The sequence below is a fragment of the Myodes glareolus genome, chromosome 4, assembly GCF_982192425.1.
Source record: "Myodes glareolus chromosome 4, mMyoGla1.1, whole genome shotgun sequence".
In the NCBI taxonomy this organism is placed as follows: domain Eukaryota; kingdom Metazoa; phylum Chordata; class Mammalia; order Rodentia; family Cricetidae; genus Myodes; species Myodes glareolus.
This window is the reverse complement of record NC_142029.1, coordinates 66,945,987-66,953,568: the sequence shown is the minus strand read 5'-3', so window position 1 is coordinate 66,953,568 and position 7,582 is coordinate 66,945,987. Positions and strand designations below refer to the sequence as shown.

The following is a 7,582-nucleotide window of genomic DNA, read 5'->3' as shown; positions in this document are numbered from 1 at the left end:
GCTAAAGACTCTTGTCACCTGAGTCCAGTAATCTGAATTCTATAACTGGGATCTTTGGAAAAGAGAAGAGTACTGGCTACAACTAGCATTCTAAGTTTATAATAAAAACACAGAGAGAGAGGGAGAGAGATACATAGAGAGAGAGTGAGAGAGAGGGGGAGAGAGAGAGTGAACACAGAGAGAAAATATTATTGTAATGATAGAAGTAAATATATACATCTAATCTAAAAATACATACTATGAAAATGAATATATGAACAAAAGTAATTCAAATTTTTATCCCCCAGTAAAACAAATAATAAGAATCTTGAAATAAAATATATGAAACACAGAAAACCTCTCTGTCATTTAACTACAGTTCATATAGAAATTATATCTCTGATGAAAGAATTGCTCTTCTTAGGATTTTTATCAGAACTACTGTAACATCTTTTCTCCTCAAGCTATAGATTAATGGGATCACCATGGGAACCACAATAGTATAAAATATGGGGTATATTTTTCACTCATCCATTGAAACTGCTAAAGAGGATTTGAGATACATAAATTCACTTGATCCAAAGAACAGAGAAGCTGAAGTATATGGGATATGCAGGTAATGAAGCTTTTGTGTCTGCTCTCACTGGGCTTCATTTAATGGATCATGGATGAGATGAATCATGAGAAGATGATAACAGTGAGTACAATAATGTCTTTTCCTCCTGCAATCAACAGCTCTAATTCATTGACGTATGTGCTGGTAGAGTAGAATTGAAAGAATGGGAGAAGGTCACAGAAAACAGTTATTGAAATTCCTACTCAGAAGGTCAGTCTCAGCATGCAACCAGTATGAATCAAGGCACCAGTAAATTCCATCAGATATTAGTGTTCATCAAGAATAAGATATATACACAATGAGGGAGACGTGACAGTGTTATACAAAAAGGGATTGCAAATAGCCACATAGTGACCATAGCTCATTGATGTTAGCACATAAAATTCAGAAATGACAGAAAGAGAAAAAAAGTAGACTTGGGTCATGTATCTCTATAAGAAGTAATGTTCCTTTTTAGGATGAAGTTCATCAGCATTTTTGTATAATCACAGAAAGCAGAAGTATATAAATGTTAAATTAGAGAGGAATAAGTACATAGGGATGTGAAGGTATGAATTAAGGACAATTAGAGTGATCAAAGTCAAATTTCCCAATGTAATTATCATGTACATTATTAAGAAGACTGAAAACATGGGTATTTGGAGACTAGGCTGTTCTGTTATACCCATGAGAACAAATTCACTTACCAATGAACTATATAACAGAGTCATTTTTCTGTGTGGTGATCTGTAGAGAGAGAGAGAGAAAATGATGAAGTTAAAGAATATAAAATATTCAACAATTTCTGTCATACACAAACTTGAGAAATGCACTGGGAATATCTGTAAATGGGCAAAGTAAAACTTTCCATTTTTCCAAAAATAAAATTTTTCCCTCATATTAAAGTCCTATCTCATTTATATAACAATGAACAACATCAACATTTTTAGAAATATGAGATTAGGGCTCTCACAGTCTAGCATGATTGCTAGAAAACTGAGAAGAAAAAATTTTAAATAGGATGAACCAGTACACATTGCTCATCTCTCTTATCATTCATCTCTATATTGCTTCATCTTCTCTGTGATACATATGTAAGCTAGAGTACCTGGGGTCATCCTCTCCTACATATTGGACTGCAATAGGTTTTTTTCAATGAACACTATTTCTGGTAAAAAAAAAATACACAAAGTTTTTTAGTGTTTTGAATAATGTCACTGTCTCAGGAAAATTCATATATATTTTTAGAAGAATTGGCAGTTTCTTATTGGGAAGGCAATTATCTTTCTCGCTGAGACTTGGAGTATTCCCTTCATATCTTTCTAAAGTATTATCTGAATGTGGATTGTGAAAGTGAAGAGAAAATTGTCACATTGATGGTTTCTAAGATTCCTCTCAATGTGAAGCTACTGTACAAGTATGTAAAGTAATACACTTAAGAAGGAATTGCTGTATACTCTCACTGTATGTGAAATTTATAAAGCATTAGTATATACATTGAAGATGGACACTAAAAAGAAATCCCACACTACCTCAAAATTGAATATAATTAAAGATTATTTAATTAGGTGTAGACTCACAGGTTACAGTCCTCTGCATGAACCAGAAACAAGAATTAAATCCAGCAGCCAGAAGAGAGAGTGAATGCATGCTTTAAGTCAGCCACACACAAGTGGGTTGGTATCTTAAAAACTATTGATTGAAGGAGTTCCAACAATACCTCCCCCTTTTGCTTAAATAAGGGAGTTCTAAGTCTAATACAAAACTATATACAATAAGAAAAATTTTCAAAGAGATTCCTGAGCCTACATAAATTCCACCCTAATCCCCAACTCTATACCACTTATAATCAACTGCTAATTGATGTCCCTAATCCCGAGGAAAAACTAGTGAATATGCTCTTATTTTTGTTTACAAAACTTAGTATCACAACCAGCATAAACAATATCAAGCAAGAAACATATGATAAATGTTTCAATAATTATTCTACCCTAAGGAGTCTAAGTATTGTATTATAAATAACTTGGCCAAGTCATAAGAGGAAAGTAACTATGATTATCTAGTCTTCAGTCCCATTAAAGGCCTGAGATGGGAAATAATATTACTTATTTATTCAATATTAATTATTGAATTAAGAGCAAGTGCAACAAGCAACTTCCAAACTGTGCAACAAATGACAGAGACAACTGGCTACCTGGGCAATCACCCAAAGTCTCATTTGCATCATGGGAGAAACCAACAAGAAACCAACAGGGCCTAGTGTAATGTATAGACCATTTTCAGAATCAGGAAATTTTTCAAAACTATCTTGACAAGATTTGATAATCTTTTTCTTCTTGTATCCTGCTTATCCTGTCTGAACACTGTGTATTTGGTCAGTGGTTGAGATATGATCATTTCCTTGTCCAAAGGCCAATATTGCCAAGAAGAAAACCAGCTCCAAGTGTAGTGTCTTCAGTGTTCCACATTCCCTTGGGTATAGATTGGTGCTGCCAGGAGCAATTGTGTCTCATGATAACAGAACCCTAAGTTATTTAAATGCCATGTTCTACAGCTCTTTGAAGTTTTTGGACATTGTCTATCTATGCAGAATACAATCTCTATGTATCTAAGGAACCTGATTAATTTAACCATAAGTATGACAAACATGGATGACTATTGGCCTATAATTCTTAATGCCTATTTAGCTTAAAAACTAAGACTTCATATTAGAATATTAAACAATCTTTAAACATATGTGCAACAAATGAGGACTATGACCTTGAAATGTAAACAAAGCATAAGTATCTTGATCAGATATAGAAATGTATAGTGCAATATTATAAATAAAATTGTATCAATATACAAAATGTCATAAGCAGAGGTAGAAGCATGCTTGCATACAATATGACAAAATAAATTTGCATAGGTGTACAAATATTGTAAACAAAAATAAGAGCATATTCACTATAACAAATAAAATTTTAATTTGTATCAATATACAAGAATCTATATCAATGTAAACTGCCTATAAATAATAGCTCTATTACTATTGTTATTATTTCACAATAATCTCCCTAATTTCCCCATCCATTTTCTCTTTTCTCTTTTACTTTTTTTCAAAGAGATTCCTGAGCCTACATAAATTCCACCCTAACCCCAACTCTATACCACTTATAATCAACTGCTAATTGATGTCCCTAATCCCGAGGAAAAACTTTTTTGGGAGAGGGGTCATCATCTTAAGGATTGCTTTCAAGTATCATGGGGAAAATACTCTTTCTATGGGATCCTGTGAAATTAAAATGATGGTTAAGTTTCAAGATTACTCTCTGGTATATTTGCACAAAGTCTTTGAGTATTCAGTAGGGTTTCTCTGGGTTCCTATTTAGACTTCAGGCCAGAATTTGTAAAAAGGTGCACCATTTCAGCTAATCAAGTGGAAACATATTGAGCAGCTGCTACCCAAATCCGGTCTTAAAGTGGTGCTATCAGCATCATGACATCATATCAACCAGGTGGGGTTGTTGTCGTGGGGCCACATCTTCTTTCTGGAAACTTCAAAAATCATTGCAGGAAAATTCATTGTTTATTGTGGGAAGCTTAAACTGTATTTTATATAGACATATATTCAATGAAAATTATGATAGAGATGAAAACAGACATGGAGAAAAGTAATTTTTTCTAAGTTCTTTTTTCAGTCCCATACAAGGTGAGTCCTAACATGAAACAGAAACTCTCTATTTTTCCTTTAACAACATGCTTGGATTTAGAGAAAAATAGAGCCATTATCCAACTTCAAAGCCAGCTTGATTTCTAAGTGAATCATTACTCTTATTCTAGTGGGCAGCACATACACACGTGTGTGTGTGTGTGTGTGTGTGTGTGTGTGTGTGTGTGTGTGTATGTGTGTGTGTGTGTGTGTGTGTGTGTGTGTGTATGTTTATGTGTATGTATTCAGTGATTTTTACTCCCAGATGACCTGTCCTCTTAAGTCATAATTCTCTTTACTTGGTGATCCTATCTGGATAGTTTTATTTTCTCTTTAGGTATCTATATATCCAGAGTCTCTTGACTTATTAAAGATGAGTATTTTCCTGCAGAGACAGGAACAGAACTGTGTACCAGCTTCCTTATGAGGTTTCCTTACCACCTGTATGGTTGTCAAGTCTGTGGATGAGCCATCATTTCTCTTTCTCAAGAGGTTTCTCTTTTTAAAACTGAATCTTTATTAATATTGATAGTATCCATGACTTTTCTTCTCCTGTGGAAACAAGACTGACATCCATTTCCCAACATAGAACATCTTCTAGTTTCCATTCTGAGGTCAATACATCCTTGAAATACACTGGCTGATTTAATTCAGAAGATTTTTTAATTATCTAATGTCTCCCTCCTGCTGTTGTTTCTTTCTCATTTGTGTTAAACAAATTTAAAGTTAATAAAGCATTTTGCAATTTATTTCTGTGGGTATTTTTCATTCCTTTCTGTTTGTTTAATATATCCTTTTAGTTTGATTTGATCTTTATATAACTGCCTGACCTATAGGATTTTTTTGGTATTCCTGTAATATGCTTTATATTCTAATAAGCAAGCTGGACCATTATCTATCTTTATTTGTGCTGGTATACCCATGATGGCCATAACTTCTGATAAATGAGTGGTTACTGAATCAGCCTTTTCTGAGCTCAAAGCAGTTACCCACTGAATGTCTGAATAAATGTCAATAGTGTAGTGTACATATTTTATTTTTCCAAAATATGCAAATTAAAACACATCCACCTGCCAGATTTAATTTCTTTGAGTACCCTTTGGGTTACTCCCTGATGGTAGCAGTGTTTGGTTATAGAAAAAGCAAGTAGGACATCTTATTATAATCTCCTTTGCTTGTTGCCATGCAATAGAAAACTCTTTCTTTAAACCTTTGTCATTGACATGTTGTTTCTTATGAAATTTTGAGGCCTTCAGCATACGTCCAAACAATTATCATTCATTTTCTCCCTTACCTTGTGCTAGAGGACCTGACAGAACCATATGTGATCATATGTGTGTCATGTATATGGGTCAAAGCTTATTTCTGATTATATTTTAAACCTGAATGAATAATGAAGTTAATGCTGTATCATCTAGTATAAATTCAGTGGTTTCAATGTGCAAGACAAGTAGTTAGAGCTATGCATATCAAGCAGTATACACAGTTTGTAATCTGTGATAAAATTGTAAAAAGCATCAAAGAATGGAAATTTAGAAATTATTTGTCAGGTTCAAAGCATTTTCAATGATTCAATATGGCTTGTGAAAAGATTAGATGAGTCCTATGCCAGAGACTTGAATAAGACAATGAACTTTCTCCATATTTGTCATAGTAAAATAAGGGGGGTGAACTTTTGAACAGAAAAGTGAAACATGTTAACAGAGATTTTTTTATTGCTATTGGACTATTGGTCTCCCTAATACTCATTTAACTTCTGGCTACCATGAAAAATTTTTGTTCACTTGGCACTGGGTTATCAAAATACTCATGAAGAGTTCTGGAATGATGTCTTATGGATTGTTCTGTTATCATGCATACCTTGTATGAAACTATTTGATTGCATAGATGTTATATACACTAAAGTCTGAGTATTTTACATTTTACAAAAGCATCTAAAAACATACAAGTTCATATAAAGGAATGAGACTGGGAAAAGAATGCTAAGAAGTGAGCAGCGTCAGGCTTAGCTGTAAAATTTGGGGGAGCATTATAATCAAATTAGAAACATGCAAGGGTTCTTAGAAAATCTTCTAACAGTGGGTACATGCAAATGAAAACAAGTTATAAATGTTTTGGGGATCCTAGGATATACTCATGTTTTATATTCAAATTTATATAAGTTATGCATCCTTTAGGTTTTATTTAGAATTTCTGTTGCAATGCTCAAACATGACACCGTATTTCTGAGTAAAAACGGATGAAATAATAACTGGGACACTGGAGTGAAACAGCAACATGATTATTATTATTTCAAGAGACTTGGCCTATAACAATCTATACTGAGTTGGGTTGTATTAAAAGGCCTGATTTTATGAATGGCCCATCTAAGAAAGTAGAACTGCCAGGTGCTGGTCAGCCATTATGGGGACAACAGATGTGAATGGAAATATTAATAGAATTCAACAGGAATCAGAGTGCCTGATGCTTTTAATATAGTAATCTATAAATTGTTGCGTGCTCCTTGGGGTCAAAAAGTAAACCTCTCTTGTCAAATATAGGTCACTTGCACTTACATAACAATATAGGAAAATCACTGATTTAATATATAGTCTAGTGTGTCTTATTGTTCTTCTGTCTTGAGATTTCTTCTTAGCATATTAGCCCATTACATTTAAATTCCACTTCATTCAAATTTTCTACACATGGCTGTGGGTCTCTATATTGATGTACGACATAATTGGTCAACCAGGTTCTCACTTTTGGGAAGATATAAACTGCAGTGATCAAGGTTGTATATTTTCGATGCAAAGCAAAATAGATGAATATTTCGTATAGTATATAAACAGAAATGGTACAATATTGGAGATAAACAAATGAGAGTTGATGAATAATATAATTTCATGCTATCCTATTGGAAATTACTTCAACATCACAGTCTTCAAAGCAATTTTAGATAAAAGATCTTAGAATTTGTTCCATTTGTGATGCAGCTCTACTATATTTTATAGTGAAAATTGGCATGCTATCTCTCAGAGTGCCTCCATATGTTATTGACATGTTCGATATTGACTAGATTCTAAAAGTTGGGAACATTTTAAATGTTAAAGTTTTTCTTTATTGCTTGAGAATATATGTTTAAATATGCAAATGAGTAAATAGATTAATATTTTCATTTAATAAATAACAAATTCCCTCTGCAAAGCCTACAGACTCCAATAGTGATCACTTTTAACCATAAACCAAGTGTTAAATACACCCTGCCTCTGAAACCAAAGACAATAAATCATAAAGGTTCAATTTTTCTTTTTTTTTTAAATTAACTTTTACATCTTAAT

At 33.2% G+C, this 7,582-nt stretch overlaps 1 pseudogene; it reads right to left on the bottom strand.

The window, feature by feature from the left end:
* Window positions 1–370: 370 nt before the first annotated feature.
* On the bottom strand, window positions 371–1,305 carry LOC148122305 (olfactory receptor 8B8-like; annotated as a pseudogene).
* Between the last annotated feature and the right edge of the window lie 6,277 nt (window positions 1,306–7,582).